A 14038-nucleotide genomic window follows, 5' to 3' on the forward strand; every position below is an offset into this window, starting at 1 on the left:
GCAACAAGAGGAACAGCCATTTTAGACCTGGTCCTAACCAATGTTGATGACCTGGTTAGTGGGGTAGATGTGGAAGGATCATTAGGCGCGAGTGATCATGCTCTTCTGAAGTTTACTATACAGCGGACAGTAGCAGCCAAGCATACTAGGACTCAATTTCTTGACTTTAAGAAAGCCGACTTCATAAAACTTAGGGAAGTGCTGGGTGAGATCCCATGGACAGCAATACTAAAAGGAAAGGGAGTTCATGATGGCTGGGAGTTTGTTAAGACGGAGATAGTAAAAGCACAACGTCAGGCAATACCAATGAGACGAAAACATGGAAGGTGCCTAAAGAAACCAGGGTGGCTATCTAAAGAACTTTAACTGAATTAAGATTAAAAAAGGATGTGTACAAAAAATGGAAAAGGGGGGAAACCACCAAAGAGGAATTCAAACAAATAGCCAGCACGTGTAGACACAAAGTCAGAAAAGCTAAAGCACAGAATGAACTCAGGCTTGCTAGAGAGGTTAAAAGCAACAAAAAAGGCTTTTATGGGTATGTTCGTAGCAAAAGGAAGAACAAAGAAACAGTGGGGTCACTCAGAGGAGAAGATGGTGAAATGCAAACAGGGGACACAGAAAGGGCTGAACTCCTCAATGCCTTCTTTGCCTCAGTCTTCTCCGATAAAGAAGACAATGCCCGACCTGAAGAATTTGAAGCAAATGATTCAGCAAAGGAAACACAGCCCAGAATAACTAAGGAGATAGTACAAGAATATTTGGCTAGATTAGATGTATTCAAGTCTCCAGGGCCAGATGAACTGCATCCAAGAGTATTAAAAGAACTGGCAGATGTGATCTCAGAACCACTGGCAGTCATCTTTGAGAATTCCTGGAGAACAGGCGAAGTCCCGGCAGACTGGAGGAGGGCAAATGTTGTTCCTATTTTCAAAAAGGGGAAAAGAGAGGACCCAAATAATTACCGCCCAGTCAGTCTGACATCAATAGCAGGGAAGATTCTGGAGCAGATCATTAAGCAAACAGTCTGTGAGCACCTAGAAAGGAATGCTGTGATCACCAATAGTCAGCATGGATTTCTGAAAAATAAGTCATGTCAGACTAACCTGATCTCGTTTTTTGACAGAATTACAAGCCTGGTAGATGAAGGGAACGCAGTGGATGTAGCCTACCTTGATTTCCGCAAAGCATTTTACAAGGTGCCCCATGATATTCTTGTAAAGAAGCTGGTAAAATGCGGTCTTGACTATGCTACCACTCAGTGGATTTGTAACTGGCTGACTGACCGAACCCAAAGGGTGCTCATCAATGGTTCCTCTTCATCCTGGAGAAGAGTGACTAGTGGGGTGCCACAGGGTTCTGTCTTGGGCCCGGTCTTATTCAACATCTTTATCAACGACTTGGATGATGGACTCAAGGGCATCCTGATCAAATTTGCAGATGACACCAAACTGGGAGGGGTGGCTAACACCCCAGAGGACAGGATCACACTTCAAAACGACCTTGACAGATTAGAGAACTGGGCAAAAACAAACAAGATGAATTTTAACAGGGAGAAATGTAAAGTATTGCACTTGGGCAAAAAAAATGAGAGGCACGAATACAAGATGGGTGACACCTGGCTTGAGAGCAGTACATGTGAAAAGGATCTAGGAGTCTTGGTTGACCACAAACTTGACATGAGCCAACAGTGTGACGCGGCAGCTAAAAAAGCCAATGCAATTCTGGGCTGCATCAATAGGAGTATAGCATCTAGATCAAGGGAAGTAATAGTGCCACTGTATTCTGCTCTGGTCAGACCACACCTGGAGTACTGTGTCCAGTTCTGGGCACCACAATTCAAGAAGGACACTGACAAACTGGAACGTGTCCAGAAGAGGGCAACCAAAATGGTCAAAGGCCTGGAAACGATGCCTTATGAGGAACGGCTAAGGGAGCTGGGCATGTTTAGCCTGGAGAAGAGGAGGTTAAGGGGTGATATGATAGCCATGTTCAAATATATAAAAGGATGTCACATAGAGGAGGGAGAAAGGTTGTTTTCTACTGCTCCAGAGAAGCGGACACGGAGCAATGGATCCAAACTACAAGAAAGAAGATTCCACCTAAACATTAGGAAGAACTTCCTGACAGTAAGAGCTGTTCGACAGTGGAATTTGCTGCCAAGGAGTGTGGTGGAGTCTCCTACTTTGGAGGTCTTTAAGCAGAGGCTTGACAACCATATGTCAGGAGTGCTCTGATGGTGTTTCCTGCTTGGCAGGGGGTTGGACTCGATGGCCCTTGTGGTCTCTTCCAACTCTACGATTCTATGATTCTATGATTCTATGTGTTTTTTTTTTCTTTTGTATGTTAAAAACAATCTTTTGCATTTCTAGCTTGATTTTGCATTTGTAGCAGCTCCTGCTGAAGCACCCATTGCCAGCCTTTCCCCCCAAGCTTTTCCCCAGAGCCCAGAACCATCACAACAGATATTGTTTAGCTGATTATGGCAAGGCCATAGGAGCCAACTCCTAGGGGCCAACGTGTTTTTTTTGGCCCCCGACAATAAAATATTTGAGGGGGATGGGTCCCCCCAAAGTTAAAGTGCATTCACAAGCAAATGGGGTGCGCGCGCTGTGCCATGTGATTGATTATACAGAGCGGGACTTACCTGGGCTCCCACAATGTTTTATTCAGGTTAGAATAAAATTTAGAAAAGGGTGTGTCAGCTGACTGGTGGAGAGATGAACAGACAAATATCTGGAGAGCGAGAGGGTTATTAGAAATACAGTGGTACCTCAGGTTAAGAACTTAATTCGTTCTGGAGGTCCGCTCTTAACCTGAAACTGTTCTTAACCTGAGGTACCACTTTAGCTAATGGGGCCTCCCGCTGCCCCTGATGCCGCGTCGCCACCGCACCATTTTTGTTCTCATCCTGTAGCAGAGTTCTTAACCCGAGGTACTATTTCGGGGTTAGCAGAGTCTGTAACCTGAAGGGTCTGCAACCTGAAGCATCTGTAACCCAAGGTACCACTGTAGTGCAAATGCAAAGATTGCAACATTGGTCAAAAGGCCTACAGATTGGGGACAACATCAAAGAGAACTGTGTTGCTAAAGATGAAGTAATCTCAAATTCAGCCTTATCTCACACACTTATCTAGAGTGCACCTTCAAAAACAATGGAACCCGTCCCATTAGGGCAGCATTCTTGGCTTCCCACCTGCATATATAGGTATGAACTCTGTGAAGGCATCACATTTGCTTGTTCATCCTTGGGACTCCTTTCAATGGCACACAAGTCTGAGAAGAACCATGAAGTTCGTCTGTCTCTTCTTTGCCTTGGTCTTCCTTGGCATTTCACAGTCTGATGAAGCCGATGTGCAAAAGCAATGGAGAAAGCCCTTGGAAGACTTGCGTGGCCTTCAGGGCCAAGACCCAGTTTTGCCAGCTGACGATGATGAAGCTTTGAAGGATGAAGGTAACTGTAGCATACATAGGAGATTGCAACATACATGGTGGGCAGGACAGCATTTCATCGGGAGGTGTTCAGTCTTTCATTGAACTCCATTGGAAATACTTCTCTTTGGGTGAATCACACACTAATGGCAGTGTTTTCAGTGGTGATCAGTAGGCTGTACATGCTCTTGGGAATGGTCTGTTTTTCTATGTGCAAAAGAGAGAGAGAGAGAATAGCATAAAATACTGGGGTAAAGTACGTCTGAATATGCACATATGAATGAAAACAGCCTATTAATAAAACATCTCTTAGGGCCTTCTGGCAGTTCCTTCCCTGTGAGAAGAGAGGTTGCAGGGAACCAGGCAGAGGGCCCTCTTGGTAGTGGTGCCCGCCCTGTTGAACACCCTCCTATCAGATGTCAAGGAAATAAACAACTATCCGACTTTTAGAAGACATCTGATGGCAGCCCTGTTTAGGGAATTTTTAATGTTTGATGTTTTATTCTGGTTTTAATATTTTGTTGGGAGTCACCAAAAGTGGCTGGGAAAACCCAGCCAGATAGGCAGGGTATTAATAAATTTATTATTATTATTATTATTATTATTATTATTATTATTATTATTATTATTATTATACAACAGGTATCATATTATGTAAAACTGCTATCACAAAATATTTTGGCTTTCCTTGCAAATATGTGTTAAGGTCTCTTGCCTTTTCTTTTTTTTTCCTGCAAAAGGAGTTCCCCGCCCAAGAAATGCATTGGCATGCAATACTATGGGGGGAAACTGCCGCCCCGGATGCCATGCCAATGAGAAGTCTGTTGGAAAATGCTTTGCAAGTATGTATTGCTGCGTGGGATTCCAGTAGAGAGCCTGCTCAAGAGAGATGCAAGGAAGACCAACAGCGTGCGATCGGAACAGAGGAAGAATCCACCTCCCAATCAAGATGGATTAATGCTAAACGTCTTTTTATTATTATTATTAAAACTGAGTTTGCTTCCAATTCAGTGGCTATCTGGTATTTCATTCTTCCTCAAAGCATTCGATCGCTTATAGCTATCACTAGCACCGAACTACCACTGCTGCTGTAACTACTACTAGAAACTCCCTCAGTGCCCCCAATTCTCTGAAACGGTCTCAATTTTCTTGATTTCTTGATTTGAGTCATTCTATTTCTATGCCACTTTTCATTCACAGAAATCACAAAAAAACTAAATAATAATAATATTTATTATTTATATACTGTCAATCTGACTGGGTTGCCCCAGCCACTCTGAGAAGCTTCCAAAAAATTGAAACATCAAACATTTAAAACTTCCCTATGCGCGGAAATAATATATTGCAAATAACAATGGTGCAATGGAACATGACAAATATCACTTAAATCATATAGGACACTCAACAAATCATCAGTAAAACAACAACAGGCTATAAAGCACTATTAGCAAAGCAACTAAAAATAATAATAAGCAAAGCAGCACAATTACATCAAAAGTTATATTATGGGATTCACAAAGTACTACAGCATTCATAACCAATAAAGCAATCTTAACAACGAGGAAAAAATAGCAATAAGAAAATAAACTAAGCACTGTTGAATTCATACACTCTTCTCAACTCTCATGACTCATAATATTCCGCTCATTAAAATACACATCTTTAAAAATGTTTGTTTAGGTGTTTCTATACCACTATGTCATAAAATAAAACATGGTAGCACTCAACCCAATGACTTCAAGTTACAAGAAAAGAGAACTCGACTAAGCATTATTTTTGAGAGCCAGAGCAGTTCAACAGTGGTACGGTCTCCCTTGGGAGGCACTGGACCCTCCTTTCTTCAAGGTTTTTAAGCAGAGATAGGATGGCCAAACTTTCAAATACAGCATTTATTCCTAGGAGATCCTTTCACCAACCTGTTCCTTTGAACAGCATCCTCCTTTTCAATGTGGTGTCCAGATCAAGACACAGTACCCAAGTTGTGGCTGATTAGAGCGTGTCCAGACGAGGTGTGGGCCCCCCTGGGGGATATCATCAATTTGTCCCTTGGCACCGGGATATTCCCAGGGGAACTGAAGGAGGCGGTGGTGCGTCCGCTCTTAAAGAAAACATCACTAGATCCCTTAAATCTATCCAATTACCGCCTGGTCTCGAATCTTCCATTCCTGGGTAAGGTGATTGAGAGAGCGGTTGCTGAACAGCTTGGTAGGTTTCTGGATGAAACATCTGCTTTGGATCCATTCCAGTCCGGCTTCCGTGCTGGTCATGGGACCGAGACGGCTCTGGTCGCCCTAACAGATGCTCTCCGCAGGCAGCTGGATCGAGGCGGGTCGGGGCTGCTGATTCTTCTAGATCTGTCAGCAGCCTTTGGCATGGTCGATCACAAACTCCTGTACCACCGCCTTGCTGACGTGGGGATCCAGGGCACAGTCCTTCAATGGCTGCGTTCGTTTCTCTCTGATCGGGGACAGAGGGTGGCGCTTGGGGGGGAAGTGCCATCGCGTCACTCCTTGGTGTGTGGAGTACCTCAGGGTGCGATTCTCTCCCTGATGCTTTTTAACATCTTTATGCGCCCCCTCGCCCAGCTTGTCCGGAGTTTTGGGCTGGGTTGCCATCAATATGCTGATGACACCCAACTCTATCTGTTGATGGATGGCCATCCTAACTCGGCCCCAGACACACTGACCAGATGTCTGGAAGCTGTGGCTGGATGGTTACGTGGGAGCCGGTTGAAGTTAAATCCTTCGAAGACAGAGGTCCTCTGGCTGGGGCGGGACGATATGGAATCGAGGGGGCAACTCCCATCTCTTGCGGGGGTGCAATTAGTGCCAGCACCATCCGTTAAGAGTTTGGGTGTAATCTTCGATACCTCCCTCTCTATGGAGGCGCAGATTACAGCTATAACAAAGGCGGCATTTTTCCATCTCCGCCAAGCTAAGCAGTTCGCCCCTTATCTCTCTCGCCCTGACCTAGCCACTGCGATCCATGTGACGGTCACCTCCAGACTGGATTATTGTAACTCGCTCTACGTGGGGCTGCCCTTGAGACTGACCCAGAAACTCCAGCGGGTGCAGAATGTCGCGGCGAGATTCCTTATGGGGTCTTCGCGGCGAGATCACATTCATCCGGTGCTGTACCAGCTGCACTGGCTCCCGGTGGAGTACAGGATCAGGTTTAAGGTGCTGGTTTTAACCTTTAAAGCCCTATACGGCCTAGGACCCTCGTACCTATGGGACCACCTCTCCTGGTATGCCCCAGAGAGAAACCTACGGTCTGCAAATAATAACATCCTCAAGGTCCCAGGCCTCAGAGAGGTTAGGCAGGCCTCAACTAGAGCCAGGGCCTTCTCAGCTGCGGCTCCAACCTGGTGGAATGCTCTGTCACAAGAGACTAGGGCCCTGCGGGACCTGACATCTTTCCGCAGGGCCTGCAAGACAGAGTTGTTCCACCAGGCCTTTGGTCAGGGCGCAGCCTGACTCCCTCCTCTGGCAACCTGCACAGAATTTTGCTTAATCGGTTGCCATCAATTTGATTTTAACTAATTTTTATAATGAAATGTTTTTAGAATGTATGATTATTTGATTGTTTATTTGATTGTTGTTAGCCGCCCTGAGCCCGGCTCAGCTGGGGAGGGCGGGATATAAATAAAATTTATTATTATTATTATTGTGTGTAGAGTTTGTGTAGAACAAAGTGAATCTATGTAAATCCAGAACAAGACAAGACACAGTGCTCAAGTTGTGTAGAACGGAGTGAAACTATAATCATTCATGACTTGGATGCTGTGCTTCTGTTACTGCAGCCTGAGATTAGACTATTTTAGCCAGCAATCTCTCGCACCTGTTCAGCTAAGACAACTGGAGAATCTCACCTGTGTTGCTGCTACTGCAAATTTCCCTGATCATGATCATGATCGTGCATGTATTTCTTTTTTTCTTTTGTATGTAAAAAAATCTTTTACATTTCTCGCTTGATTTTGCACTTGTAGCACCTCCTGTTGAAGCACCCAGTGCCAGCCTTTCCCCCCAATCTTTTCCCCAGGGCGCAGAACCATCACAACAAATATTGTTTAGCAGATCACGGCAAGGACATGGGAGCCAACTCCTAGGGGCCAAGGGTTTTTTGGCACCCACAATAAAATATTTGAGGGGGCTCAGTCCACCCAACGTTAAAGGGCATTTGTAAGCAAATGGGGTGCACGCGCTGTGCCATGTGATCAATTATACAGAGCGGGACTTACCTGGCCCCCCACAATGTTTTATTCAAGTTAGAATAAAATTTAGAAAAGGGTTATCAGCTGACTGATGGAGAGATGAACAGGCAAATATCTGGAGAGCGAGAGGGTTATTAGAAATACAGTGGTGCCTCGGGTTAAGAACTTAATTCGTTCTGGAGGTCCACTCTTAACCTGAAACTGTTCTTAACCTGAGGTACCACTTTAGCTAATGGGGCCTCTCACTGACGCTGACGCCGCACAATTTCTGTTCTCATCCTGAAGCAAAGTTATTAACCCGAGGTTTCAGGGTTAACGGAGTCTGTAACCTTAAGGGTCTCTAACCTGAAGCATCTGTAACCCAAGGTACCACTGTAGTGCAAATGCAAAGATTGCAACATTGGTCAAAAGGCCTACAGATTGGGGACAACATCAAAGAGAACTGTGTTGCTAAGGATGAAGTAATCTCAAATTCACCCTTATCTCACACACTTATCTAGAGTGCGCCTTCAAAAACAATGGAACCCGTCCCATTAGGGCAGCATTCTTGGCTTCCCACCTGCATATATAGGCATGACCTCTGTGAAGGCATCACATTTGCTTGTTCATCCTTGGGACTCCTTTCAACGGCACACAAGTCTGAGAAGAACCATGAAGTTCGTCTGTCTTTTCTTTGCCGTGGTCTTCCTTGGCATTGCCCAGTCTGATGAAGCCGATGTGCAAAAGCAATGGAGAAAGCTCTTGGAAGACTTGCGTGGCCTTCAGGGTCAAGACCCAGCTTTGCCAGCTGACTATGATGAAGCTTTGAAGGATGAAGGTAACTGTAGCATACATAGGAGATTGCAACATACATGGTGGGCAGGACAGGATTTCATCAGGAGGTTTTCAATCTTTCATTGAACTCCATTAGAAATACTTCTCTTTGGGTGAATCACACACTAATGGCAGTGTTTTCAGTGGTGATCAGTAGGCTGTACATGCTCTTAGCCATGGTCTGTTTTTCTATGTGCAAGAGAGAGAGAAAGAGAGAGAGAGAGAGAGAGAGAGAGAGAGAGAGAGAGAGAGAGAATAGCATAAAATACTGGGGTAAAGGATGTCCAAATATGCACATATGAATGAAAACAGACTATTCATAAAACATCTCTGAGGGCCTTCTGGTGGTTCCCTCCCTGCGAGAAGTAAGGTTACAGGGAACCAGGCAGAGGGCCTTCTTGGTAGTGGTGCCCGACCTATAAAACACCCTCCCATCAGATGTCAAGGAAATATACAACTATCTGACTTTTAGAAGACATCTGACGGCAGCCCTGTTTAGGGAAGTTTTTAATGTTTTATGGTGGTTTTAATATTATGTTGGGAGCCACCCAGAGTGGCTGGTGAAACCTAGACAGATAGGCAGGGTATGAATAATAACTAAAATAATTATAATTATGCAATAGGTATTATATTATGTAAAACTGGTTTGACAAAAATGTTTGGCTTTTCTTGAAAATATGTGTTTATTAGTAGGAAGTTGATTAATTTTCATGAGGGCTTTTTAAAATTAAGATTTGCAAATGGGACTCTGGTCTAAACCACAGAGCCTAGTGCTTGCCAATGGGAACGTCAGCAGTTCGAATCCCCACGATGGGGTAGCTCCCATTGCTTTGTCCCAGCTCCTGCCCACCTAGCAGTTCTAAAGCATGTCAAACTGTGAGTAGATAAATAGGTACCACTCCAGTGGGAAGGTAAATGGCGCTTCCGTGTGCTGGTTTGGTTCGCCAGAAGTGGCTTAGTCATGCTGGCCACATGGCCTGGAGTCTGTATGCTGGCTCCCTCACCCAATAAAGCAAGATGAGCGCCGCAACCCCAGTGTCGTCCACAACTGGACCTAACGGTCAGGGGTCCCTTTACCTTTACCTTTTAATAACAGATTAATACGCAAGTAGGATTTAGACTATAATCAGCAGTAAAGCAATGTAGATATTAAGTAAGGATGAAGAAGGATGTTAGGTATAATATACGGCAGGATAAGGGGAAACAAGGAAACCATGGAGGGTAATAAATGTGCTGAATGGAACTTCATTATTTGCAGGTGGGGCGGTGCAAGATAAACTGAAATTGACAGAGTCACCCACTGCTCATTGTTGGCAATGGGGCCAATAGCATGTTCAGAGAGAAACAAAATCCCTAACTTCTCTGCAGAGTAGCCTTACCCAAACCTGCATAGATTACTACACTGGTGTAACCAGCAACACCTGTGTAGATGAGAGGAAGCTTTTGTTGTTATATCACCATCATTAATTTTATTTTTGTTAGGCACTTTTCTTACCTCATAACTCAAGTTACAGGTAGGTAGCCATGTTGGTCTGCTATAGTTGAAGGAATTTTTCTATTTCGTTTCCAGTAGCACCTTAGAGACCAACTAAGTTTGTTACTGGTATGAGCTTTCATGTGCATGCACACTTATTCAGATTTTTTTTATTTTCTCATAACTCAAAACAGTTTACAGTAAAGCCAACTTGAAAAAATACCCTATAAAAATGAAAACCAAAGCTAAGAAAAAAGAGAAAAAGCTAGACGTATGGAGATGAAATATATCAGGCTTTAATTTGGAAAACGTTTATTTATTACAGAAAAGGAGTGTCCGCTATTTAACACTAAGCTAAGCCCAAGAAGGGAGTGACACCTAATAAGCATGTTAAAGTCTCTTGCTATTATTTTTCCCCGCAGAAGTTGTTCCCCGCCCAAAAAATCCCATCGTATGCAATTCTATGGGGGGGAGATGCCGTCACAGGTGCGGTCAAAATGAGAAGTTGGTTGGACGATGCTTTTCAACTAGGTCCTGCTGTGTGCGTTTTCAGTAGAAAACGTACCTGAGAGAGATGCAAGAAAGACCGACAGCGTTTGATCGGAACAGAGGAAGAAACCAATCAAGATGAATTAATGCTGAATCTTTTCTTTTCAATTAAAATTGAGTTTGCATCCAATTCAGTGTATATATGGTGTTTCATTCTTCCTCAAAGCACTCAATCACTCATCGCTGTCACTTGCACTGAACTACCACTGCTGCTGTAACTACTTCTACAAATTCTCCCAATGCCCCAAATTATCCACAACAGTCTGTTTTCTTGATTTTTTATTATATTTCTAGGTAGCTTTTCATTCACATGAATCGCAAAGCAAATAACAACCACAACAACAATAATAAGGCCTTATTTAAATGCCGCCCATCTGACTGGATTGTCCCAGCCACTCTGGACAGCTTCCAACAGATTAAAGCACAGTAAGACATCAAACATTAAAAACTTCCTTATACCGGGAGCCTATATATTGCAAACGATAAATAACAATAGAACACCACAAATGCCACTTAAATCACATAGAACAATTAACAAATCATCAGTAAAACAATTAGTCTCTAAAACACAATTCACAAAACAACCAAAAAAATAAAATAAGCAAAGCTGCACAATTACAACAAAAGTTATATTATGGGATTCACAAAGCAGGGGTCAGCAAGGTTTACTTTGCCTGGGCCGGTTCACTCCAGCGGAGATCCCTCTGTGGGCAGGATTGTGCATGTGTGTGAGTGTGCGCGCCTGCGATTTCCGGCATCTGTGTCTGCACAGACGCCATTTCCGGTGCCGCGGAAGCGAGTCCCCATGCTGCGCTGCACAGGTTTAGCGCAGTGCGTGGGAACTTGCCGAGTGGGTGGCTTGGTTAGGGGGCACCTCATGGGCCGGTTAAATGACCCCCATAGGCCACATGTGGCCCATGGGCCTTAGGTTGCCTACCCCTGTACTACAGCATTCATAACCCATACATAACACTAACAAAATAGGAACCAAAAAATAAATTAAGCACTTTTGAATTCATGCACAAACGTTTCTCAGCCCCTATGACTCAAAATCTCCCACTCTGTTCAGCTCATTAAAATGCACATCCACATCATGCGCATGGTAGGAACTCCTTTCTGAAGGTTTATTGGGTGGGATGTGGGGCAGCACAGGTGAAACCAACTCCCCTCTGATGACAGACAAGCTGTCTCTCCCCCACATTTCTTTCTCTGGAAACCTTTCCCCTTACGAAGGCTCCAAGGGCTGGAGGGTGAGGCAAGGCAGGTGGGAAAAGATATTGCCTGATGGCCAGCACCAAGTTCCTCCCCCCTCACAGTACTTCCTCTTGTAATTATCCCAAGGAAAATGTCACTCAAAATTCTCTTTTAGGGGGTGTTGTTGGTTTTTTTTGGGGGGGGAGCAGGAATAGCATCTTTTCAATTTTTTAAAAAAGGATTTCTGTGCCACTGTATCATAAAATACAGGGTAGACTCAACCCAATGCCTTCAAAAGGAGAATCTGACGAAACATTATTTCTGACAGGAAGAGCTGTTTGACAGTGGAACAGTCTCCCTCAGGAGGTAGTGGACTCTCCTTCCTCGGAGGTTTCCATGCAGAGGTTGGATGGCGATCAGTCATGGATGCTTTCGTGTTGAAGGTGGTTGGGCTAAATGACCCTTGGGGTCCCTTCCAACTCTACAATAATATGAAACCACCTGCCAGGACTGCTTGCAGGAGCCAGGCCCTGTGACTGGTAGGGCCTCGCAGGACTGGGGGCTTCCTGAGTTTGGCCTGGAAGGACCAGGTGCTACTGCACAGGTGATGCTTGGCAGAAGACTCGTAGTGTAGCACCCTGCTTGTGGTTAACGCTTAGCTGGAATGAAATATTCAACGCAGCAATAGAGAAATTAAAATAATAATTTATTTGTCAGACAAATAAATGATAGGCACAGTGGTATATGGTTACCAAAAGCTCTGCCCACTCCAGCCCTGATGGCCAGCACTTATATTTCCTCAGCCCAGCCCCCTTGCTCTTCCTTTGGCTGCCTCTGTCCAATCAGCCTGGTTGAAATTCCTATTGGCTGTTTGCTAGAACCAATCATAAAAGATACACCCACTTCCTATTACCTTTTATGGGAGACAAAGAGCTATATTTCCTTCTATCCATAAATGGCAGACAAGTAGCCATATATCTTACATTTGCCTCAGCAAGGCTCCTTAATTACCAGATCACCTTTTGCCCTGTTGCCCCTGCACTCCAAAACAAATGGCTAAAACAGATGGCTCATGGTTTTAAATTCTATCTAAACAGAGATCTTGGGTTCACATTCTCACACACCATCAATGAAATAAGAATCCAACATAAGAATCTAACATTTCTTACTTCCTAAATCCTTTGCATAATTACATTAAGTCAATAAATTTCATACATAACATAGATAGCTTTTTAGAAGAAAAGGAACTCAGTAAAAACAGCTTCAAAAGCAGCCTCTTCAATTTACACCCTCCTTTCCCAGCCAGCTGCTGTTCCTATTAGCTCTTGCCCTTTAACCTTAGGAAAATATGGCTCGAGTCTGATGGGAGGCACATGGTATTATTTTCTGTTAAACAATAAATCTTACTATTTACCAACTCTTAATTAGTGTTTTTGCAGCTTGATTGTATTCTGTAATTTGTAGGGTCAATGTAACATTTGCTCCCAGCCTGTAATTCCCTTTTAGAACTTTGAGAAACTTGTCTCCTGGTACTGCTATAAATCAGGGGGGGCCTTTCCAGGAGAGCAGGAAGATAAACAACTGCCAAAGTACTTAGCCAGCTGCTTTATGCCTGGCATGAAACATACAAACATTTGCAAATATATCTTTAAGCTCATTTTAAAATACAGGCCTTGATCAGATGCCTCAGTAGCACCTGGTGGCAAGGGCCGGGAGGGGTATATAAGACCAGCTCTTTGCCATGGCAACATGCTACCCACCTAGCTGTGCTTTGGCTTCCTGACTCTTGGACCCTTGGCTTCCTGACTCCTGGTTTCCTGACCCTCAGACTCTTGGCTTCCTGACTCCTGGTTTCTTGATTTGTGGACTCTTGGCCTCCTGACCCCTGGACCGCTGACCCTGGACTGCTGCTTCCTGCTTCCTGACCTCTACTCCGGTCCCGATGTACCAAGCCGGGACTCTGACTGCCCGTAAGCCAGACTGTGACACCACCGCTCAGTCAAGATTGATAAAGGCTTAATGCTTCCTTTTCAATTTAAATGATGTTTGGATGCAATTCACTGGGTATCTCAGAGCTTGGTGTTGATAACAACAAGGTTGGAGGTTTGATCTACTTCTGGGACAGCTGCCATATTCCTGCATTGCAGGGGGTTGGACTCAGGGTCCCTTCCAACTCTACAATTCTATGGTTCTAAGACTTTCCCCTCAGAAGTGCATCCCATTCAGTTACATGGGACTTATTCCTAAGTAAATATTGGTATTTTACTCTTCCTCAAAGCACTCTGTTACCTCTAGTTGCCAGCCGTAATGAACTGGGTTTCTAAGGGGTGTTAGGGGTGGGGTGATACCTCTGTTGGGAGACA

General features: G+C 44.3%; 2 long non-coding RNA genes across 2 annotated transcripts; one reads left to right on the top strand and one right to left on the bottom strand.

The window, feature by feature from the left end:
* The first annotated feature begins 8204 nt into the window (after nt 1-8204).
* Nucleotides 8205-10611, top strand: LOC309529661. The gene is made up of 2 exons (XR_014218263.1): nt 8205-8462; nt 10355-10611. It is a non-coding gene; the product is annotated as an uncharacterized lncRNA (long non-coding RNA).
* A 1749-nt stretch (nt 10612-12360) lies between these two features.
* On the bottom strand, nt 12361-12769 carry LOC309529019. The gene is made up of 2 exons (XR_014218036.1): nt 12687-12769; nt 12361-12653 (listed from the first exon to the last, which is right to left on the bottom strand). It is a non-coding gene; the product is annotated as an uncharacterized lncRNA (long non-coding RNA).
* Between the last annotated feature and the right edge of the window lie 1269 nt (nt 12770-14038).

This window comes from Podarcis vaucheri (assembly GCF_965113315.1).
Source record: "Podarcis vaucheri genome assembly, chromosome: 3".
NCBI lineage: Eukaryota > Metazoa > Chordata > Lepidosauria > Squamata > Lacertidae > Podarcis > Podarcis vaucheri.